Here is a 25,291-nt window from a genome sequence, read left to right as displayed (position 1 = left end):
GCTTGCACCTGGACAAACATCTCCTCCAGCGACAGAGTACAAAGAAACCAGAAGGGACTAAAAATAACTGCACGCATGTGTAGTTGGGGCAAATTATGAACAACAAGGTACAAAAAGACCAAAAACCCAACTGCCACTTCTTAGGTGCCAGGAACAAAAGCAGGGTACTTGCACATGCACCCTGCACACAGCACCACCAAGGGGGTGGGCAGACCACCCAAGCCACGCCTCCACCTCGGCCCCTCGACCCACCCCTACCCTCATCCCATTTAAGGGACCAGCTCGTCCCCTCTCAGGGAGCCAGCAACGGAACCTATTACTAGTTTTTGCTCCCTTGTGCTGCAGCGCGAGTCCCAGTAAAGCCTTGCCTGAATTTCTCCTCTGGCCTCTTATCAATTTCTATTGATTAAAGAGTCCGAGAACCGGGCTAGGTAACAGAAGGTCTGCCCTTCCTCCCTCTCCTGCAGGGACACTGCGCGTTTTGCTTTACTCAAGCCATCCCATGGCCTTGCGCTAGTTCCTTCCGCCACACATCCTCTTCCCCAGAGCTTTCCCAGAGACTTCCTTCAGGTGTTTTCTCAAATGTCACCTCCTCAGAGATGCCTTCCCTGATCATAGTAGCAAACCCATTTCCCCATCTCTCTGACCACTCCCCACATTGTATCCCCTGACCCTGCTGTGTTCGTCTTTACAAGTCTGATTATGACCTTAACACGTGCTGCCTATTCACTGGTTCACTTTCTGAGGGACTCTGTCTTGCTCACTGCTGAATCCTTAGCATCTAGTACCGTCACTGTACTTGGCACTAAATGGTCAGCAGGTAAGTAGTGAATATTAAATGAAGACCCTAGAGCCTCACAGCATTATACACAATCATGCATGCACCACTTATCGATAGCTTTTTAATATTTAATTCTTTTTTACAAAAGAAAAATTGCTCATGATAAAAGAGTTGATTAGAGCAACGTATAACGGAAAAAGATAAAGTCCTCCATAGTTCCACTGGTCTGTACCAACCATCCTTCACAGTTTGAGCTATGCCACGGCAGAGTTTGTTAGGTGATCCCCAGAATTCTTCTCTTCTCCCCTTCTTTTACAGTCAAGGAATCTGTGACTCTAGGCACGGCATGCAGCCACCCAGAATGAATATACCAGCTTTCCCTGCGGTTAGGCTGTGGTCATGTGACTAAATTATGGTCAGGATGCAATCAAAAGTGATGCATCCAACACACAGGTAATGTCCTTAAAAAAGCAGGGCAAACTTTCCCTTTTCTCCCATTCTTGCTAGATTGCAACGTGATAGTCATCTTTGATCATGAGGAAAAGGGCAGCACCTTACGGATGACGTAGCAAGATGTAAGGAGTCTGGGCTGCTGCTGACCTCACAGAGAAGAGCTGCTTTGTCAGCTCAGGCTTTTTTTTGGGGGGGGGGTTCTCATTAGTTATCCATTTTACACATAGTAGTGTATATATGTCAATCCCAATCTCCCAATTCATCCCATGCCCACCCTTCCCCCTTGGTATCCATACGTTTGTTCTCTACATCTGTATGTCAGCTCAGAGTTTTATATAAAAGAGAGATAAACTTCTAGACTATTTACACCACTATGATTTCAGTTCTCTGTTACAGAGCCAAATCTGTGTCTGTCTGTCTACATCTATTTATCATCTATCCCCTATTTTCTTCAATGCATTTGTGTGTGTGTGTGTGTGTGTGTGTGTGTAGCAACTTTATATTATGTGGAATCCCAAACATATACAAAAATACCCAAACTCATCTAATGAATCTCTCTCTGCCCATCACCCAGCCCCCAAAACCAACTCATGGCCAATCCTGTTCTGTTTCCATCCCATCTCCTTCCCCTTTCATAGTATTTGGAAGCAAATCCCAGACAAAATATACTTTCATCTGTAAATATTATCTGTAAATGAATTTCTAAAAACAAACCCAAAACTTTTTTTGAAAACAGCCATAATACTATTATCATGCCTAGAAAAAGTCCTTAATGTTACTAAAACAGATATTAATTTACTTTAACAAAAAAACTATGTAAAAAACATACTGTGGGCAATTTTCAACATCATACCCATAGAGCCACCTAATTCTTTTTAATAGCTGCACAGTATTCCAAGGAAATGATATACCAAAGTTTATTTCGTCATTCCCTAATTTATAGACGTTCATGTTATTTCGGGGTTTTTGGCCAATGATGCAATGGACCTCTATCTATCCCAGGATTTCTCAGCTTTGGCCCTCTTAAGATTTGGGGCTGGATGATTCTTTGCTGTGTGGAGCTGGTCTGTGGATTGCAGGTTATTTTGCAGCATCCTTGGCCCTTGTCCTCACCAGATAACAGTGGCACTTCCCTCCCCCAATTGTAACAACCAAAAATATCGCTAGGCATTGCCAAATGTCCCCTGGGGTCAGAATCTCCCTGGTCAAGAACCACACCTCTAAATATTTATATACACACTTAAGCAAGTAGAAAGCCCTCATTGCTACAGTGGAGACCAGCAGAGAAATGGAAACAGAGAGGTTCACAAAATGGTGGCCACTTGAGAAAGAGAGCGGTTCACACCCACGTTGGATTGTAGTAACTACTTTCACGGTGCTTTCATCATGCTTACTGTGGAAACCTGGGAATTGATTTTTCACAAAAAACTGCAGTTGGTGTCTGCAAATTTATCATGTCAGCCAAAGACCCCCTGAGTTGATCCGTTTTGTTTGTCTGTGTGTGGCTGCACCACACGGCTTGTGGGATCTTAGTTCCCCGACCAGGGACTGAACCTGGGCCCTGGCAGTGAAAGCGCCGCGTCCTAACCACTGGACCACCAGGGAATTCCCTGAGTTGATCTGTTTTTGAACATTGTGCTTCAGATCAGGATCCAATGGAAGAACACGAGGTACATTTTATGAAACTGGCTTAGGGATGGGAATGCCATCCTGACTTATGGTCTGGTTTTCTTTCAGTGGTAGGGTTAGGTTTCAGGGATATGTGTGACCCTTTGTATCCCCTTTTCCCCTACATGTAAGAAGAAGCTGTATTACCATGCTGTTTGTACACAAAAGGAGAAAGGACTTCCAAATTCTACATGCAGCCCAAACCCAAAAGCACACCCCCTCTGCCGAGATCTGCCCCTGGCAAGGTTTAATATTCATCCAGAACCTGCTGGGGAAAATCAGACAAACCCCCAGACGGTGCCTCGCGGGGCTGAAACAGGCTAAGGGGATGTGACTACGGAGTTAGGGCGGTCCAGCTGATGATGCTTTAAGCTGATCGCAGCACCAAAGAATCCTCGGGATCTATAACTCCCGGGGTGGTAAAAACACAGCTATAGCAAAAAACAAAGTAAAAAGTTTTTTAAAGTAAATAAATAAATAAATAATAGTAAAACAAATACAAAGGAAGACAAGGAAGAGCAGGAGAAACCTTAAGGGGGAACCTAAAAAAAATAGTTTTATAGATATCCACAAGGGTTTAAGTCACTTATTCATTCAAGAAATGCTGCGAGCACCTACTATGTGCCAGGTACTGATCTAACTTCCGGGCATCCACTGGCGGGCAAGGCAGATGGCACCCCTGACTCCCAGAATCAACATCCTGGTAGATTTCACTGCAGACCATGGAATTCACTCTTGCTGGTAAAATCCAGCTAGCAGTTCCTGTTAGCTGAAGACAGACAGGACAGAGGGGCATCTGAGCCAAACCTTCACACTGAGAAAGAGCTCATTGTACACCACACACTATGTTAGTTGCTTTCCATATATTGGCTCATTTAAACCTCAAAATAAATGAGGTCAATAATATTGTCCCGGGCTTCTCTGGTGGCGCAGTGGTTGAGAGTCCGCCTGCCGATGCAGGGGACACGGGTTCGTACCCCGGTCCGGGAGGATCCCACATGCCGCAGAGCGGCTGGGCCCGTGAGCTATGGCTGCTGAGCCTGCGCGTCTGGAGCCTGTGCTCCGCAACGGGAGAGGCCACAACAGTGAGAGGCCCGCGTACCGCAAAAAACAAAACAAAACAAATAATATTGTCCCTCCCACCCTTTTACAGAAGAGGAAACTGAGGACCAGAAAGATTAAATAGCCTGTACAAAGTTACAGAGCTACCCAGGCGGCCGGCAGTAAAACACCTTTTAGAGCAGAGGTTCTTATGGGGGGGGGGGATATTGATTTTGTCCTGCAGGGGCCACGTGGCAACGTCTGGACACATTTTTGGTTGTCACAACTGCGGAGGGTACTACTGGGCTCTAGTGGGTAGAGGTCAGGGATGCTGTTAAACATCCTACAAGGTACAGGATGCCCCCACAGTAAAGAAGCAAATGTCCAAATATCCAAAGTGCCAAAGAGAAACCCTGCTGTTCCGGGGGGAAAATAAACTTTCCAAACGAACACATTAAAAAAACGGAGATGCAGTAGAGAATGGTGGTTAAAAACAGCCGAAACACCTGGGTGTGAATTCTGGCTTACCTGTACAACTGTGCTAAGACAGATACTGAGAGGATGAAGTGAGATAAAGTGCTTTGAAGAATGCCTGGCAAGTAGTAAGTGGTAAGTAAATGTTTTCTCACTCCACACAGAGCACCTCACCGTAAACTATACGGACGTGCTTAACGGCAATTTACGAGACGTCTGGCAACGGTAGCCCAGGAGGGTCAAGAAAGTCAAGGGCCCAGGTGAGCATTAGGTCTGCGCATCTCTTGGCCTCTCCTACAGGCAGAAGATGTCACAAGCCACAGGTCCAAGCAACACAACTTACTATGACCCTATCCAGAGCAGGAAGGAAGGAAGTGTAAAAGGGGACTCCCCCCCACCCCCAAGCCCCTTTCATGTTATCAGTATCCCAGAGGACTATATCAGCATCCTCCAGCACACATTGACTTACGTCTCATCCGTGAGAACTGGATCACGGTAAAGGGGCTTAGCCTAATCTCCTTCATCCCTCTGGCCTGAGCACATGGCCAACCAAATAAGACTGGGGGGTCTGCTGGTCCGGAAGAGCAGCAACGGTTGCTGGCTGAGCCATCACCACGGGCTGTCCTGGAGGAATCCAATACACCGGCCAAGCCAGCTTCTAGATGTGTGATTTGCTTGTTTGTTTTTTCGGCTGTGCCATGCGGCATGTGGGATCTTAGTTCTCTGACCAGGGATTGAATCCGCACCCCCTGCGTTGGAAGTGCGGAATTTTAACCACTGGACGGCCAGGGAAGTCCCTGGACGCGTGAAATAACTAAAAGATGTAGCTGCCCCTCCAAATGCCAGCTGTCATTTATCAGTGCAGCTGCATTCTGCACCAGACCCATGCTGGCCACTTCAGGCGACCCTGCCACTCTCTCCCATCACGTCGCTCACTACTCTACCCTCTACTGACACTGGCATTCCACCCTTTGTCCCTCAAAAGAAGCAAGCTCCTCGCCACCTTGGCGTCTAGGCACAGCTGTTAACCTCTGCCCTGGATGCTCACCCCCACCACCCCCATCTTTAGGTTTTTGCATAAATGTCACAATGTCGCTGCCACCAGGAAGCCTTCCCTGACCACCCCCCACCCCCTTACTGCAGTTTTCACTGCATCCTGCACTTTTCAATCATGGCATTTACTACCATTGCAATGAATAATTAGCTGAATATTTAGTTATATGATGCTTACCTTTCCTGCTACATCCTATATAGCAGCCATGAGCCATGTGTGGTTCTTGAGCACTTGAAATGTGTCTAGTCCAAACATACCCTGGAACTCTAAGACTCAGTACCAAGAAAGTGTAAAATAATGCATTAGTAATGGTAAAAGTATTGATTATATATTAAAATGATACTAGTTTTTGATGTATTAGGTAAAATTTCACTACTAGGAAATTTCAAATTACACTCGCGGCTCATGTTTCTAACTCGCATTACATTTCTATTTGGACGATGCTGCTTGAGACCCAACATGCTCCATGAGAACAGAGACCGTAACTAGATTGTCCCTGATCTATCCCAAGTGCTTAGGACAGTGCCTGGCACAGGATGGAGTGAATGAACGAATGAACAAAACTTAAGAGACTGTAAGAGGGTGCCTAGCTCATATCCTGGTTGTCAAGAACAGTTTGTTTGTATACTGCATTTTAAAGTTCTCCAAACATGCACCAGGTGCCATATTCATGGAATTACAATTCTTTCACTTGCCTAGTCTTGGCCAACATGGGCACCAGCTTTTGGCTGGTTACCCTGCTTCCTTAGCTGATTCTACACCCCAAGAAAAGACGAGACTTGAGAGAAACGTCCGCAGCAACCCAGCAGCCAGAGTCTCCTGAAAAAGCCAACAGACGGTGGCTCGGGGAGTCTGTCAACCTTGATGGGACAAACACAGTATAGAAAGGGCCACTCGCACTTGCAGGGGATGGCATGGCGGACGGGAGCCAAGGCAGGCAAGGCTGTGCCAACTTGGGGAAGTCAAGAGGCCACAACCAACTGTCTGGGAGGCTGAACGAGCCTGGGCCTGAACCAGCCAGGTGGGGTCACCTATCTCCGTCCTACGCCAAGGAAAACAGCTCTCCGAGACGAGACAGGAAGGAGGCAGACCAGGTCAGACTCAGGAGCTGCCCAGGCCATGTGGCCCCTGGGGGCTGTGAGTCTGTAGCACTCTCTGAGGCTGCCCCCTCCCGTGGCCTTCATGGGCCTGGGTGCAGGGGCCCAACTGAGCCTGAAGCTGTAATCTGGGTCCACTGTTGGGTAGAGAGAAGAGATTAAGGATTTGAGGGAGCAGAAGAGAAATAAACCTCGGTGTCTTGGCCTCTTTTAAACTGGGCTTTAGGGCCTTCCCTGGTGGTCCAGTGGGTAAGACTCCATGGTCCCAATGCAGGGGGCCCGGGTTCAATCCCTGGTCAGGGAACTAGATCCCGCACGCATGCCGCAACTAAGAAGCCCGCATGCCACAACTAAGAAGCCCGCATGCCACAACTAAGACTCGGCACAGCCTAAATAAATAAATAAATATTAATAAATAAACAAACTGGGCTTTAGGTACTTGGGAGTGAACTGGCTACAAGCTTGAACCCCGACCCTGGCCTTGGCACTTGTATTCCTGTTTGACCTTCAATAGTAGGGACTGACAGCTCATACTTGGAAAGGGGTCACCACTGCAGGCCAGAATTGGTTCGAAGTCCTTGACAATGAGTGACTAATAACAAGGGCTAACACTGGTCTGGCATGTCAGCAACCCAGAGGGCCAGGGGCAGAGGTGGGATCCAAACCCTGGTAGTTGGAGCTGCCGTTCTGTTTGCTAGTTATGTGGGTTTGAACCCCAGCTTCACTACTGACTTGCTGTATCACTTTGGGGGACTGTAATAGCACCAGTAACTATCTAGCTAGCATTCACTAGGCTCTAGCTAGTCACGGCTCTATGTGTGTCACTCACTGAATGTATTGCTCATTGGATCCTCATGACGACCCTCAGCTATTATTCAAACTCAGGCACTTTGGCTCCCATGGACCTTCTACTGATGCTAGAGAACATAGACTCTGGAGCTGCACTGCCCGGCTGGAGTCCCAGCTGTGCAACTTGATCGTAGCTGTGACCTTATCCTCTCTGGGCCTCAGTTTCTTCATCTATAAAATAGGAGTAATAATAGCACCTACCAATGGAGTTGTTGTGAGGGTATTAAATGAGCTAATACTTGAAAGCATTTAGCAGAGCGTCTAGCAAAGAGGAACTGTTCAAAGAAGAGCCCAAGGTCCGTCATGCACACAATACCTGGGCCACAGGAAAGGTGACAAGTCAGCGTCAGGGCTCCCCAGGGAAGGCTGGGAGGCAGAACCTGAAATTCAACCTTCCAACCCTCCGGCCCCTCCACTCCCCTGGCACTTCTTGTGGGTACATGCATCCTCTTGGCAGCTACCTGCAGGCCCTCCGTGCCCGGGACACCATTCAGGTCTCATCCTCGCTTCCCGATGACTCAGCCCAGCAGCCACCAGGGGTGCCTCCCAGCCTCCACGGCCCACCTCCCCTGAAACCGTTCTCCATGCTCCTCGTATAAGATTTTTAAACATAAATCTGACCTTGTCACGCCCCCACTAAAACCTCTTTAATGGCTCCCCATCGCCCTTGGGCTCAATTCCAAACTTTCACGGGGGCTAAAAACAGTGGCTTTCAAAATCTTTGAGACGCACAGTAAGAAACACATTTTACAATGCTGTGTAGTGTACACCTTTATAAAACTTGAAGTAAAAGTTTAAAGAAACCACACTGACCTCATGTGCAACACACACGAATATTTTCTATTCTATTCTTTTTTTACCCCCCAGTGCCAGCTGTGGCCCACTAAACTGATTTCATGACCCACTGAGGCATTCAGACCTGCAGTCTGAACAACACTGGTTTCAGACCCAGGCCCTGGTAGCCCTTCAGGCTCATCTCTCCCCACCCCCTCCTGGCAGCCCAAGCTCTGGTCATGCTGAACCCCCTGCATCATATTCCCTCTTGCCACTGGGCCTTTGCACATGCCGTTCCCGCTTCCTGATTGTTCATCTGGCTTAGCCAAAGGCCACCTCCTTAGGGAAGTCGCCTGCCCATCCATTGAATGTTGTCTCACTGTCACCTGTGACTCACCTTCAGACCGTCCTGAACCTTATAACCACCTTGGGTGTTTTTGTTTTTTTTTTAAACCAGTGCCTAGACCTGACTTCAAATTAATTGAATCAGGCATTTCTGGGGGTGAAGCCTGAACATCAGCCTTTTAAAAAATTCCCCAGTGACTATGGAGAACCCCTAGGTCTAGCAAGTCACCCTATCTTATTTCTTCCAGAACACTTAAGACGATCTGAACTAGTAGCTTATGTATCTGCTTATTTGTTTGCATGTTTGGGATTAAATGAACCAAGTGGAAAGAGTCTTAGGTCTCCTTCCCTTCCCCGGGGGCTGAGGACGGTGCCTGCACACATGTTGCTGACCCAATCTTAAACCAAGAAACATGATGGAGATGAGAAGTCAGCCTTCTGAGGGTACCTCCAAAGCACCTCCTAGGATATGGGCTTTCTCTCCAGTCACTGCCAAAATGCTCCCTTGTTTAAACCCACAAAATACACCCCAAATCCAGCAGGCTGTGGAGGTCCCATGGCTCAGGTGGTAGGATGGTGATCAGAGAAGGTCCCAGAGCAGAGTCCGCAAAGGTTTTCTATCAAGGGCCAGAGAGTAAATCTTTCAGGCTGTGTGGGTCACACCATCTCTGCTGCAACTGGTCAACTCTGCCATTGTAGTTCGAAAGCGGCTCCATGTCAATGAATGGGCATGGCTGTGTCTCAATAAAACTTTATTTACAAAAACAGGCAGTGGGTTGGATTTGGTCCTCGAGGCATAGTTTGCCCATCTCTGCACTAGATATGGCTTAAGAGCTGGACCACTGGAGCCCAACCATGGGACCTCGGGCAAGTCACTTAACCTCTCTGTGCCTCAGTTCTCTCATCCGTCAATGGGAATCATAAAGGGATCTAGTTCACAGGGTGGTTGAGGATTAAATAAATTAATGGGCATAAAGTGCTCCAGACAGTACCTGGCACTCAGTAAACACATCAGTAAATCTTAGCTACTCTTACTATTACTATCTAGAAGCAGAAACAGCCCTGAGGTCAAATCCAAGCTACTCCTCTTACTAGGTGTGTCCCTTGGGCAAAGAGGTCTCTCTCAGCCTCCATTTCCTCAGCTGTAAAATGGGATAATAATAGTGTCCCCCTCCGGGGCTGTTGTGGGATGAAATGAGCATATATATGCCAAGTACTTTGCCAAGTGCATAGTTAAGTGCTCAACAGACAAAGTCAATAGTAGTACTTCCCAGAAGGATACCAAGAGAAACGCTAAACGAATCAGAGCAAAACCTGGGCACATTACGGCCCTGGCTGTAAGCTCAGGCTGCTGACCCGGCCTGAATCTGGTATGTGTGGTCTGAGAGGCCCCTTTTTAAAGTTGTTTTCTTGCAGCCCTTTCCATACAGCCCCTCCTTGAGATTTCAAAGGCAAAGAAAAACACAGGGCAGGCAGTTTCCACATTCTCCCGCCCTATCCCTCTGCATCTGTAGCTCCTGCTGACTTCAGTGGGACAGGATGCTTGGAGACTTTCAGAGAGGAGGCACCCTCAACAGCGACCGGGTTCCGGGTTCAGTAAGTGGACAGTGGGGAAGGGAGGGAATAAGAGAGAACCTTCATTCTCTGACACGCTTATATACCAAAGTGGGGGCAGCTGAAGTTGAAGTCCGTGTGTGTGTGTGTGTGTGTGTGTGTGTGTGTGTGTGTGTGTGTGTTGGGGGTACAAGTGGCAGAGTGATGGAGGAGGAGGAAGAGGACACTGTCAGGGGGATGCAGTGAAGTTCTGCAGAGGGACGGCGCCTCCCTAGGATCAGCTAAAGCAGTGATGGGGGCGATTTTGCCTCCAGGGGACCCTGGGCAATGTCTGGACATTTTGCGCCATCAGAATTAGGGAAGGAGTGCTACTGGCATTTAGTGGGTAGCGGCCTGGGATGCTGCTAGACACCCTACAGTACACAGGACAGTTCCCCACAGCAAAGAATTATCCAGGTCAAAATCTTGATAATGCCAAGGCTGAGAAACTCTGAGCTAAGGGGAAGGATTTTACTGTACACAGTGATGGATACAAATGCAATTAGATCTTTGGAATCTAAAATATGGCACAAATGAACCTATCTACAAAACTGAAACAGACGCACAGACATAGAGAACAGATCTGTGGTTGCCAAGGGGTAGAGGAGGGATGGACTGGGAGTCTGGGGTCAGTAGATGCAAACTATTACATTTAGGATGGATACACAACAAGGTCCTACTGTCCAGCACAGGGAACTATATTCAACATCCTGGGATAAACTATAATGGAAAGACTATAAAAAGAATGTGTGTGTCGTGTGTGTGTGTGTGTGTGTATATATATACACACACATATAACTGAGTCACTTTGCTATATAGCAGAAATTAACACAACTGGAAATCAACTATTCAATAAAAAAGAAAGGTCTCTGTGACTCAGTCAGATCCATTTTTCACATATTTATTCATCCAACACTTATTTCCTGAGCATCTACTATGTTTCAGGTGTTGAGGAATAAATGGGGTCCCTTATGGGAATGTTATTTTATTTTTTTGCGGTACGCAGGCCTCTCACTGCTGCGGCCTCTCCCGTTGCGGAGCACAGGCTCCGGACGCGCAGGCTCAGCAGCCATGGCTCACGGGCCCAGCCGCTCTGCGGCATGTGGGATCCTCCCGGACCAAGGCACGAACCCGCGTCCCCCGCATCGGCAGGCGGACTCTCAACCACTGCGCCACCAGGGAAGCCCGGGAATGTTATTTTTTATTCCTATAATACTACTACCTTCACATCATCCATCAGTGGAAAACTTTATGTTCATGGTTTTCTCATAATTATGGAAAACGTGGGCTCAGATTCATCAAATATCATGAAGTTTTATTGCAACCAGGCATGTTTTATCTCCCTGCCGAACTCATCTCCTAAGTCATGACTGGAAGTTGGCTAGAAACGAAGTTGGCTTGGCTGGGCACTTGGATTTTTCTCTTCTGGGAGCAGGAGAGCCCATGGGAATTTGGGCAGAGGAGTAATTTTGGAAAACCCTACCCAGGCAGCACCGTGGCAGGTGGCATGGAGGGAGGTGTAGGGACAGGCAGGAGGATCAGTTTTGTAGATGAAAGCTCCAGATTGGGCAAAAAACATCAGTGCTACAAACTAAGGGCGTGATGGTGAGAATGAAGTGTTGGGGTGGATCTAGAGCGATTTCTGAGCTATTCTGACAAACCCTTCGTGATGGATGCAACGGGGTACAAGGGGGGGAACCGGAAGGAGGCCAGCGAGAATTCGGGGCTTCTAGCTTGAATCATGAGTGGATGGTAGAGTTCACAGCCAACAGGAAAAACCTGGCAGGAGGGAGCAGGGAATTTGGTTTGGGACGTGCCGCAAGCTATGGTGCTTATGTATTTTATTCCTAAGAGATCCTCAGAAAACTTCTTGGTGTATTAGTTTCCTGCATTAGGTCTTAAGAGCATTACAGTATCGAACAGTACCAAAGCACATGTTTACAATCACCAAGGTAGCATCTGTTGAGTGCTTCCTCCGTACCGTAATTGCTTTACCTTAATTAAGTCATTTAATTCTTAAGGCAGAAATGCTTATGTGAGCACCACAGTCCAGCTTTTCTTCCTTCTCAATACAGATCTAGATTATTTCCCAGCCTCCCATGCAGTTAGATGCAGCCAATGACTGAGTTCTGGCCAATGAACTATGAGCAGAAATGTTGTGTGCAACGTATAGGTTTGGCTGGTAAAGAGTTTACCACTTGATCATTCCCTCTCTTTCTTTATCCACCTGCTGACTGGACTAGCCTCTGAGGCACTAAAGGAGGCAGAGCTAAAGGGAGCCCAGGTCCCTGGTGGACCACATGCAGAACACTGGTCTACCAGGAACACTGTAGTGAGTGAGAAATCAGCTGTGATTGTGTTAAGCCCACAGACTATAAGACTTATTTGTTACAGCAGCTAGCATTACCTATACCAATACAGATCATCTACCTACACAGTGGAATTTTATACAGCCACTGAGAATAATAAGCAAGAGTGATACCGATTGTCTCAGAGGCAATTCCATGAATAACACTAAGAAAAAAAATATGATGCTAAACATGTGTAATATATTATTTAAAAAAAAATCAGTGATTCCTTCTGCCTCTTCTCAACCCTCAAAAAAAAAAAAAAGCCAAAAACCAAGTAAACCCAAGCTTAGATTCATGTGTTTAGGAACACAGGAGTATAGGGAAAAATGTGGAAGACTACAAGGTCAGGGATTGGCAAACTATGGTCTGAAGGCCAAATGTGGTCTACTACCTGATGTGTAAATAAAGTTTCACTGAAACACCACCACGCCCCTTGGTTTACATATGTCTATGGCTGTTTTCGTGCTATGATGGTGACAGGGTTGAGTAGTTGCGATATTTACTATCTGGCCCCTTACAGAAACAGTTTGCTGATCCTTGTACCAGGTGGCCAACATAGGAAAAATAAAGATTATGCTATATCTGCCAATGAACCTACTAACAGTGTCTGATATGGAAAAATGTCCACCATATAAAAGTGGAACGTAGGAAGTTGCAAAGCTGATCCCATTTTTGTAAAAAGAAAACTATATGACTTTGTACGATGGTTTGCGTATATATTAAGACACATCTGCAAACGTACACACCCGACAATTACCAGCAGTGCCATCGAAGAGGAAACATGGAGACTTCCTACCTTTTACTTTATATATTTCAGCGTCATCTCAACATTTTATGATGAGCCTGTTACTTTTGTAATTAAAAGTAAAACCAATACAGGAAAAAAAAGTCACAAGAAACTTGAACCCCAAAGAGTGTGAAGCAGAAATTGTGGAGAGCAGTTCTTATACCTCCTCAGACTTCCTAAATGCCGGGCTGGGGCCTGGCTGGCACACAGTAGGTGCTCATTAAATGTATGCTGACTGCATGAGCAGATGTTGGAGAAAATCAGCAACACAGCAAAAGAACGAAAAGAAGAGAAAGAAAAGAAATCCCTACCTCCTTCTGCTCACCCAGCAGCGCCTGGAAATCAACCCAGCCCCAGGACAGGCTGGCGTTCCATTCTGACCTTTAGAATAACCAAAGGTATGGCACTCCTTCTTCCCTACCCCCAAATCAAGGCAAACAAACAAACAAAAAACGTAGAATAAGTCCTCTGTCAAAAATGTTCGGCAGGCAGACCACAACAGCCAGGCTTCCCTGGGCATCACACATGCCTCGCTGTAAGAACTCTGCATCATCAGAGCTCATTTCCCTTTGGATCCAGTTCAAGGGTGACATGAACTCACAGCTCTGCTCAAGGCTGAGCAGGAGACGCTGAGGAGGACGAGGTGACTCTGGGTGCTTCCTGGTGTTTGAGGGACAACACGTAAGAGCCCTTCAGTCACTCACCAGCTCGAGGAAGGAGCATCTATCTGCTTATGTTATTGCTGTTTTAACATGGGTCACTCATCAACATGGTATTTCTGGAAAGAGGCAGCATAAAAATCACACTAATGTGTTCCCTCAAAGGGAGCTAGCTGCCTGGAGTCTGTTTGCTACACAAATCTTTTGTCCGTAAACCACAAATTCAAAATGAGCTGGAATTTAGAGAGAAACACAGCTGTGTGGGTTGTGAGACTGTGCCTTTACCGTAAGCTCCTAAGTTTACTGATTTTATTTTTCTTAATTGTTCTCCTTCCTCCCTCCCTCCCTCTCTCTCTCTCTGCTACCCTCCTTCCACAAATATATATTGAACTTTGACTATGTGCCAAGCATTGTTCTAGGGTTGGGAGATGGAACAGTAAACAAAATAAAGTCCCAGCCCTCCAGAAGTTGACATTCTAGTGGGGGAGACAGTGAACGGGGGACACATAACTATTCTAGGCAGGGTGACCAGGAAAGGTGTCTTGGAGGAGGTGACATCTGAACAGACACTTGATGTAGATAACAAGTGATGTGAAGAGGAGGCAGGGATGAGTGACCAGGCAGAGCAGCATATGCAAAGGCCCTGAGGTGGAAATGAGCCAGGTGTGTCTGAAAAACAGAAAGTATAGCAGAGCAGTGGGGATGTGGTGAGTAAGAGTAAAAGGGATAGGAGAACACATCCAAGAAGTAGCCAGGGGCCACATCATGCAGGGCCTTGTAGGCCTTGGTAAGGCTGCGTATACTGGGAATTCGCTATAAAGTTTTGAACAAGAGTGGCATGATTCAATTTGTTATAAAGCAGAAATTAACACACCAATGTAAAGCAATTATGCTCCAACAAAGATGTTAAAAAAAAAAAAAAGAGTGGCATGATCATTTCTAATGGGAGCTTCTCTGTTCCAACTTATTTACAAAATCCAAGCTTATCTATTAAAGGAACTTTGAAGCCATAGAAAAGAGAAAGAAAGGAAAAGTGCTACCTGTGATCTTAGCATCTCTATCCATATAGTTCTCAACCAGGATGGTTTCACCCACCATGGGAGACTTGGCAATGACTGGAGAAATTTTCGGTTGTTACACCGGGAGGTGGTGGCGGCGGCTGCTACTAGCACCTAGTGGACGGAGGCTAGGGATGCTGCTAAACATCCTACGATGCACGGGGCAGCCCCCACCAAAAAGGATCAAATGTCAATATCGCCAAGGTTGAAAACACCTGTTCCAGGCCAATGTTTTGGGACATCTCCCCTGCCCCCAACTCTTCTAGTTCTTATATTCATTTATTTTTTAATATAGTTGAGCTCCTATGGGATATTCTACATTGATGCTGCTCTTTCCACCAAACATGAAAGCGCGATCCACTGTTCCCCGAGATTTTTTACAAACACTATGATGGTACCATATTCCTTAGGGTTGGGTGTCATAACTGGCTCAACGTAGTGTGGAGGTTATGGACACAGCTTCTGGGCCCCTCCTACCAGCTGGGTTAACTTGGGGAGTGACTGAGCCTTGTGACCTCAGTTTCCCCATCTGTAACATGGGCTTAACATTTAACCTGCCCCAGAGGATCATCATGAAGATTAAAAGAATTAGTATATGTAAAGCATCAACCAGGAGCACATCACTAAATAGCAGAGAAACATTAAGCTATGACGATTACTCGACGATCTCTCTTTTGCTTCTTCCAAGTTTTAATACGAGAAATAATGTCAAAACTTTATTTCATGTTAAAATATTTCAAAAAAATAGAGTTCTGGGACTTCAAACGTCAGGTCCCTTAGAGTAGGGTGATATTTGAAAATTGAATTACATGAGTTGTGCAAAACTGAAATAGAATGAAATGGAAATATGGATGAACTCCCATTTTCTGTGCATGTAGATATAGCATGACTCCTTGTTGACCCTCATTACTCTGGGGAAATGCCTTGAGTTTTGCATCTTAAACTCACTGGGGATGTAACCTCTTCTGTAAATGTCTTAGGATGTCCTGCTTCTATGCCAGCAGGGCTGACCTGGAGTGAGGATCTTGTAGAGTGAGTATGGGCACCACTGGCCCCAGGGGATCCGTGGGGCTGGACTGGCAGGACTCAGCCCCACACTCTGTGGAAGAAGAAGAGCTCCAGTGGTGGCTCGGGGTGGGGGGCAGCCTATGGTGGAGGCTGGGCTTCACTTTTTCTTGGTGGGCAGCCTCACCGTGACCCACCACCACCTTTAACAAGCATGCACTGAGAACTCTCTCAATTACTGAGTGCTTGCTCTGTGCCAGGCACTTTGCACTCACAGTGGATAAAAACATGGGCTCTGGCACCAGACGGTTGCGTGTGCACCCGATCCAGCACTCACTAAGCCCAAGCCACTCAGCCTCTCTGTGTCATACTTTCCTCATGTGTCATATACATGTTACGATAGTACCTACTTCATAGGGAGGTTGTGAAGATTCAATAATACATGGAAATCCCTGAGGACAGCACTTGACTCTTTGTGAGCCGTCAGGAGGCGGTAAATATTACTACGACCTCCTTTGAACTTCCTAGCAACTCTACGAGGTCGGAGCTCTTCTTAGCTTCCACTGTGCAGAAGCAGAACTGAGGGAAACAGAGGTTGAGACCCTTGCCCAAAGCCACACAGTAAGCGGTGCAGCCAAGGCTGCAATCAAAGCAATCTGCTTCACCCTTAACCTCTGGGCCATACACAGACAAATGCACACAAGTCTTAAAACAGGTATCAACTTAACACTTAAACAAAAGTATCAACAGTTTGAGCCAATCTTGAGCAGTCTGTTCATTCAATAAGTATTTACTGAGCACCTACTATGTGCCTGAGAGGATGTGGGGATGGAGCTACCCCTACCATCTAGCTCTACATACAGTCTGAAGTTTAAGTCGCAAAAATGGAGGCGAATAAAATCAAGAGGCAGAAAGCACCTGGAATCCTGACTGCCTCACCTGAGCCCCGAACCAGCTATACCTGAATGCAGAACCAGCTATACCTGGACTCTCAGTTCCTTGAACCTATAAATGCCCTTTACTCACTAAGCCAGTCTGAATTGGGTTTTCTGTCACTTGTAACTATAAGTTTTGACTATGAGAGTTAGGTTTGGTCCGACTTATTCTCATACTTGGAACAGTTTCTAAAGCGTTATGCCCCAATTTCACTCCTAATTTCAGCTTTTTCCATAAAAGAAACTGGGTCATCTATGTTTCTGGTATTACCTGATGGAGCACATTACAGTATATTTCCAAGCTAAACCCTTAACCCCTTAAAAACCCCTCAAATGCCAACCACAATTTAAAACCTTGTCTTTGAGATAACTAATATGGTAGTTATGGATGCTGTTCATCAAATATTCCAGGTTTGTCTGTTGGGTAGGACTATACCTCTTCATCCTATTTTAAAGTTATGGTCATGTGAGTTACTTTGGCCAAAGAAGTGTTAAAGGAAATGACAAGCAACCTTTCTGGGCAGAGGCTTGGAGAACTAGTGTGTGATGTTCTGTAGCTTCAGGGTCCCCAGAAGACCCAGGAGGGACATGGAGCAGGAGCAATAAATAAATATCTGTTGATTTAAAGTCACTCAGATTTGGGGCTATTTGTTACTACAGCAGAGTCAAGCCTATCCTGACTGATATTAATAGAAAATATGAGAGTGTACTGCCTGTAGTAAGAGTCAGTATTGTTTCTTGAAACTTTTATTTATATATATATTTTGTGTGGTGGTGGTGCTGGTGGGGGGTATGTCTTCTATGTGCACATGTGGTTTTCCTTTTTTATGTCATTACAAGATTGCAATAAATATGTTTCTTACTGAGAATCATCGTCAAAAGTCTTTAAAAACAGTAGTCTGGAACTTTGGAAAAAACTTAGGGCCCAGAAAAGAACATCTAAAATACTTGGAGGGGGAATTCCCTGGTGGTCCAATGGTTAGGGCTCCAACGCTCCCACTGCAGGGGGCACAGGTTGTATCCCTGGTCAGGGAATTAAGATCCCATAAGCCGTGAGGTGTGGCCCAAAATAAATAAATACATACATACATACATACATACAAACATCTGGAGGACTAGACAGGAGAACTCTGGATAAAAGGTCTAAGATGCTAAGTTTGGAGGAGTTGATTTCAATGCTCTTCATGTACATGAAAAGAAAGGGTGTTTTCCAAGCCCTTTTCCAACTCTCTAGGGCAAGGGTCAGCAAACGTTTTCTGTGAAGGGCTAGACATTAAATATTTTAGGCTTTGGAGGCCCAGAGGTCTCTGTCACAACTACTCTGACTCTGCCGATGTAGGGAGAAGGCAGGCACAGACCATACAGAAGTGAGTGGGCATGGCTGTGTTCCAATAAAACTTTAAGGACAAAATAGGCATCTGGCCAGATTGACCTGTAGGCTGCAGTTTGCTGGCCCCTGCTCCAGAGGATCAAACAACGAGGTAGAAACAGGTTGAAACGTAAGGACTTACATTTGAGATCCACAGAAGAGCTAAAGATGAGTTCCTAGTAGAAGAACAAGGGCCCCGTCATCTACATTAGGGGTCAGTAAACTACCAGCCCTGGGCCAAATTCTAGCTGCCTTCTGTTTTTGTAAATAAAGTTTTGCTAGTTTAGGTGTTGTCTATGGTTGCTTTCATGCCATGGCAGTAAAGTTGAGTAGTTGCAAAACAGACCATTGGACCCACAAAGCCTAAAATATTTATTGCCTGGCTCTTTACAAAAAATGTTTGCTGATTCCTGGCCTACACGGCCTCAAGTATGCCCAGGCTCATGTTCAAACAATGGTGTTTGGGGGCTTAGGGTGGATCCAGAGCCACATCCAGAAAAGGACTTAGAACAAAGGCAGCCCCGAGCAGAACAATATTTTTAATAAGGTAAATAGGGCAAAAGCCAAAATGAATCAAAATAACCTCTGGCCCTGCACCCTGGAGAGATTCTGACCACAGTGATGTGCAAGAAATGAGTTCACAGCTAAGACGTGCTCCATAAATGTTAAAATAACAAGAACGATACACAGTAATAAAACACAAAGCCCCGCACCCTGTCTCCAAAGGCAAGACCTCCCAGGGTTTTGTGCTTAGAAGTAAGGAGGGAGCAGCCCTCACCACCAATGGCCCATCTTGGCAGAGGGTTTGGTGGCCCTACAGGGACCCAACGGGCGAGGTCCAGAGGAGGAAGAAGTTCAAACACAAGCAGGCACTGGAGAAAAGCCAATCTCGACCATGAGACTCTAAGTTCCACTGGGAAATGGTACCCAGATCCCAAGGTCAACACTTATTCTTGAGGCCCTCAGCGCTCAGGGTCTTCTGTGCCAGGACCACCTGGGTTCCAAGTCAGCCCTCATCCCAGGCACACAAGATCCCAAGTGCTGGACCTTAAGCCAGAGTAGGACAGCTCAGTGTCTTTCACGCTGTGAGACTTGCCAGCTGGTGGATTGATCTGATTGTTCCAGCGCCTCCACCCTCTGCCGTGGAGCCTGCTAGAGGTCTGAAAAGCTAAAGCAAAACACCCAATCGTCACATCAAGAGCTTGCTACAAAAGCTGACGAAGCAGAGAGGAGCAATGATGCATCCCTTCCTGCAACACGCCCAGCAGGGCCCAGCAGGCCACAGAGGTGAAAGGCAGATCCCGTCCAAAATCATCACATACCGAGGCGTAAGAGAGGTTGAACTCTCTGAAATGGATTGAAGTTGGTTAAAAATAGGGAGCTTGAGCTTTCTAAAAATTCAACGGATTGGCACTCAGAGTCCAGCTGCCCAGGCTCACTCCGGCCAGTTCTTACACAGCACTTAGGAAATGGCAGGCATTGTGGTAGGCACTTTACACAGAAGATCTCATTCAATCCACAATATGATGCAGATTCTGTAATTAGCCCCATTTTACTGAGGGAAATGAGGAAACTGAGGCCCAGGGAGACTAAGGCTACCCAGATAAAGGAGGAACCTTCCCACTGCTATTCCAGGGGCATATTTTTTCAAAGAACCATTTTTTTTTTCAAATAAATTGCCAAGAAATAGTAAATGCAGCATTATTACCTTTTATGCTCCTCTCCTTTCCTACCTGATAACTCTTCTTAGTACACAGTTGGCATCAATTAGGTAAGATTTGAGACATGCTATGGTCTGAATGTTTCTGTCTCCCACAAGATCCATATGTTGAAATGTAACCCCCTGTGTGGTGTAATCTGGAGGTGGCGCCTTTGGGAGGTGATTAGGTCTTGAGGGTGGAGCCCTCATGAATCGGATTAGCACCCCTTTAAAAAAATCCCACAGAGTTCCCCAGCCCCTTCCAACAGGACACAATGATAAGATTGCCGTGTATGAACCAGGAGGTGAGCTCTTACCAGACACCAGATCTGCCTTGATCTTGGAATTCCAGCCCCCAGAACTGTGAGAAGTAAACATTTGTTATTTAAGCCACCCAGCCTATGGTAACTTGTTATAGCAGCCCAAACTGACTAAGACAAGACATAAACATAACAAACTCTTCTGAATACTAATTAAGTGACAGGTCCTACTGGGAGCTTGACAGCAAACAGCTGGTTGGATCATCCCAACAATGCTATGGAGTGGATGCTATTTCCGCCCCCCGCCCCCCGCCCATCTCAGAGACGAAGCTGCAAGCTTCAAAAAATGCCCTTGAGATGCAGTGACACCAGTGGCTGGCAGCCCTGAGTCCTCACCAAGCACTGCCAGATGTCTGACACACACTCTGCGTTCTTCTCCTCACAGGCCCCTTACCCCAGCACTCTGAACAGCCCCTTACTCTCCCATTGCCCACACGAGGAGACTGAGGCTGCAGCTGGCCCAAAGCTATGCGGCCCTTACTAACCCCTCACAGAATCAGAGATGTCCACCACTGGAAAGGGCCTTTGGGCATCCTGTCCCCAGCCCCAACCCCGGTCCTCAGGGCTGGAGTGAGAATCTCCCATCACACACACTCACCTCCCTGTTTCAGCTGTTTCTGAGGCTCCCCGGGGCCAGCCAGAGAAGACAGAACAGGGAGGAGGCTTCTGCTCGGAAACCTGCTCAGAGAGCGTTTGGAGGCTCCAAGTTAACTCCAGGAGCTTTCAGCATCCACCCTGTTTGTTTTTGGCCCAAGCCAACTTCCTGTTCTTGAGAGAAAAGGCATCTTTTATTCTTTTTTTTCCTTTTTAAAAAAAATATTTTTAAACATCTTTATTGGAGTATAATTGCTTTACGATGGTGTGATGGCATCTTTTTAAAGAGAAAGAAAAGAGGAGAGAGGGAGAGAGAGAAAAGCAAAAGAGAAAAATAATGGGCTTCAAGCCACGGAGAGGTTCTATTAACAGAAAGGCGTCTTGAGGAATTACAAGGAATTACAAACAGGCAACAACACGTGGATTAAGTTTCCCTTAAAATTCTTACAGCTTTGGAAATTAGCGACGAGGGGGAACACCGGGGGTCAAATGGATTCTAGCTTCCTTCTGCATACTCTGCTACCATCCTTTTTTGTTTAGGTATATGTCACCCTTGAAGTCCTTCGGGGATAAAAGTTTGAACTGGAAGAAATTCACGCGGAGCACAGGCAAGCTGGCCTCCAGGGTGAGCCTTCCTGCCCAAATGCTGGATCTGGGACTCTGTGCCCCCTGGTTACAACATTCATTCAACAGCTGACAACAGTTACTGGGCCCAGAGGGGGCCATGCCTCGGGCCGGGCACTTCAGTGGATTTTTCTCCTTAAATCTCATGACAAATCTGTGAGGTAAACATATATATTCTCTCCATGCTAGGAGAAAGCTGAGACTTGGAGACAGCAAGATTTTTTTAGTCATTCAACAAACACGAGCACTTACTGTTTACTGGCACTGTGCTAAGGCCCATACACTCGGTCAGGATTTCCGTTGACCCCGCTGACATTTGGGGCTGGATAATTCTCTGTTGGGGGGCTGTCCTGGGCACTGTTTAGCAGCATCCCTGGCCTTTACCCACTAGATGCTTGTAGCATCCTCTCCCCAGTTGTGACAACAATGTCTGCAGACACTATTAAATGTCCCTTGTGGGGGAGGGGCAAAAGTCGCCCCTGGTTGGGAACCGCTGCCCTACGAGGATTCACTCACAGAATCCTCCCTGTGAGGCAGGTCTGTTGGGGTCCTCATTTCACAGATGAGAGAACCTGGCTTGGGGAGGTTAAGTCACCTGCTCTTGCCCAAAGTCACACAGCTAGTGTCAGAGAGGGGACCTGAGCCCAGCGGAGAGCCCTGCTCACACTTAATTCGGCGGTAAGTACATATTCAAGGCTGCGCAGCTGGTTGTTGGAAGCCTTCGAGAGGTTGCATTTTGGAACTGTATGAACTCAACTGTTAGGTTCTCTCAACTACACGAAAAATGTCCCTAGGTCGGTGGCCCCTTTCCCCCGCTCTCATCTTTTCTCTAAGAAGGTCCTTCTCTTACAAAATGGTGCCTTTCCTCGGCTTGTCCACCGTACCCTCCTTGGTGAGGAATGTTCTAGAAACAATGTCAATAATAAGAAGTCTAGTAACAATTACTTCACAATTGATAAACACTTTCATAATACGAAGAGCCAGCGTCTATTGTGTACTCGCCACTATGCTCTGAGGGGCTTTTAAAATATTTCCTCTAACCGTTATGACAAGCCTTTGAGGATCTCCATGTTACAAATGAGGAAACCAAGGCACAGAGAGGGCAAGTAACTTGCTCCAGGTCAGACAGCTGGTAGGCGGGCACTGTTACCTACCAGGATAAACTGACTCTCCTAATAGTGCTGACTAAAGTTCTACGCACAGTGCAATTATTTTCTCACCCTAGCCCTGGAAGATAGATAAGATGGATATCGTCACCCTATTTTAGGAATTTTAGAAGCTGAGCCCCAGAAAGATTAAAGAGCCTGCTGAGGCCACAACTAAGGATGTGAATCTAGGAGTTTGGTCCTAGAGATTGTGTCTAATTTGCATCATCTCACTAAATCCTTCCACTGCCACTTTACAGAAGACATACGTGATACTGTGCTCCAGTGCGGGGACTTGCCCAGAGCCAGGATTTGAACCTGGGCCTGTGTGATTCCAAGGCACAGGCCTTCCCACTGCACCATCCGGCACATGGTCTCCTTGCTGATGCCCCTGACCAGCTTTCTCCACCAAATACACCTTGGCAGCCATCAGGCCTGGGGCTTTCGAAAGGTGGCACATCTTACACAGCTCCCACTGTTTATTTCGTAGTTGTTTCCCCGTTTACACCAAAGGGAACCATCAGAAGTGGCCCTTCCAGGTGGTGAGACAGATGGTGAGTCAGGAGGCTGGGGAGCCGGCAGGCAAATCTTTCACCTTGGGGTCACTGGCTCGCTCTGCAGGTCCCCTGAGGCGGCAGGCACCACTCCCCTCCCACAGCTGTTGGGCCTTGCCTGTGAGAGGCCTGGGGGTACCCAGCCTGGTCTGTGGGAGACAGCTGGCCACAGCCCCCAATGCTACCAGCTGCCTGGAGCTGTCCACCCCTCCCTCAGATGGCCTGTCGCCTTCCTCTCCCAGAGTCCTTTGCCTTGGCCTGGCCACCATCGCAGAGCAAAGTGTTTAACCCCTTGAGGGCCAAAGGCCTACAGAGATGGGCCCAAGCCCTGGCTAGATGGGTGATCTTTTATGCCTTTTCTTTTATATCCTTATCACCATTTGAGTTTTGTACTGGTGCCTATAAGCTATGTGACCTCAATAATTGCTATTGTTATTTTCATTTATTTTTAAAATTAGTAATAGCAGTATTTGCAGAGTGATTAAGAATGTGGGCTCTGGATCCAGACACACCAATCCTGGGTCCCCACTCAGGACCAAAGTGATCTTGGGCCAATGATTTAACCTCTCGGTGCTTCTGTGTCCTTATCTGTGAAACAGTTCATTGATTTACGTTTCTGCCCACTCTGTCTAGGAAGCCATCTATCTATTTATTTATGTTTTTAAATTTAGGTGAATCCCTGAAAGGCCAGATCAAGTCTTTTCTCCTCCATGAAGATTCCTGAGATATCAGGCAGGCATATCATACTTCTTGTATATCTTCTCACAGATCTTTGAACAATATTGGGCACACAGAAGATCTTTCATCTAATAACAACTATGAATGGCTACGTTTTATTGGGCACTTACTATATACCCAGCACTGTCCTAATGCTTAACATATATTACTTTACTCTCCCCTCAAACTTTATGTCTTGTTAATATATCCATTTTACAGATAAGGAAACTGAGGTTTACAGAGGGTAAGTGACTTACCCAAGATCCCAGCAGTAATAAGTGGAACAACTAGGCCTTGATGAATTTCCTGGGGATGGGCAGGCCCATTATGCAAGGCAGGAAGTCTAGAGTTTTCCCTGCACCATCTCTTACAAATAGAGGGCAGGAAGCGACGAGCTCTGATTTCTAAAAATATCAGTCCTGCTTTCTTATAGCGAAGTTCTGCTGCGAACAACTTAGTTTCTGTGGTAAGGATTTACAGTAAATCATTCTTTTTCCCTGGAAGATGTGTATATTACTGCCATTTTTGGTGCAAATGACAGGAAGTTTAGCTAGTTTAAGTAAAAAAGAGAATTTATTGGCTCACATAACTGGAAACCTGAGGAGTAGCTAGCTTCAGATATAGCTTGATCAAGGGATTTAAAAACTAGTAAAGTCATTACTTCTCTCCCTGTCTTTCTCTCTCTCTCTGTTTTGCTTTCCTCCATGTTGGCTTCATCCTCAGGCATTCTCTCCCCCAAGTTGTTGGCAAAGATAAGTTCTTGGTGTGTCCAGCCTGACCCCCTGCCAGCTCTTCAATCCCAGTACATAGTAAGAGCATACTTTTTTTTCCTAATAGTACCAGCTAAAATCCAGGAATTATTCTGATTGGCTAAGCTTGGATCATGTGACCATCTCTGAACCAATCACCATCACCAGGGTGATGCTATGCACTCATTGGTCAGATCTGTGTCTTATGCTCACCATATGGGAAGGGGAGTGAGACCCTCCTGAACTGGGAGTGGGGAAGGAGTGTTTCCCAAAAGGACAATCAAAGTGATTTTATGTCAAGAAGGTGGAATGGATCTGTCCAGTGGTTGAGAGAGAGAGAGAGAGAGAGAGAGAGAAAGAGAGAGAGAGAGGTGTAAGCTCCTCACGAAACTTTGGAGTAAAGATAACATGATGAAACAACACACCACAGAACTAGAACAGAGGCAAAAGCCTGCATCCTGAGAGTGGGTGAGGGGCTCTTCAAGGGAAATCAAGGCAAGTTACCAAAAGAAGAGGAAGCTAGCCCCAAACCTAGTCTCTCCGGGTCTGGAATGGCAGGTCTGGAAGAGACCAATTAACTGGTTTCTCTTCACAAC

The 25,291-nt window shown here is 46.5% G+C and overlaps 1 protein-coding gene across 4 annotated transcripts in view; it reads right to left on the bottom strand.

Annotated features, from left to right (window-relative positions):
* Positions 1-25,291, bottom strand: part of EYA2 (EYA transcriptional coactivator and phosphatase 2) — a 254,907-nt gene that overhangs the window by 191,819 nt on the left and 37,797 nt on the right. Inside the window, exons 1-2 of one of the 4 annotated variants that reach the window (XM_089897017.1) lie at positions 20,911-25,032; positions 20,310-20,353 (exon numbers count right to left, since the gene is read on the bottom strand). The exons of 2 other annotated variants lie outside the window; for them this stretch is intronic. The gene's annotated coding sequence lies outside the window, so the exon portion shown is untranslated. Of the gene's footprint in view, positions 1-20,001; positions 20,278-20,309; positions 20,354-20,910; positions 25,033-25,291 lie in introns of those variants that run through there. One more of the 4 variants, XM_089897016.1, reaches the window with a different exon arrangement.

This window comes from Delphinapterus leucas, chromosome 15, assembly GCF_059928025.1.
Source record: "Delphinapterus leucas isolate spDelLeu-1000000601 "Yukka" chromosome 15, BTC_Dleu_Yukka2, whole genome shotgun sequence".
Taxonomy (NCBI): Eukaryota; Metazoa; Chordata; class Mammalia; order Artiodactyla; family Monodontidae; genus Delphinapterus; species Delphinapterus leucas.
Note: the sequence above shows the minus strand (reverse complement) of the source record. Positions and strands in the feature narration are given on the sequence as shown.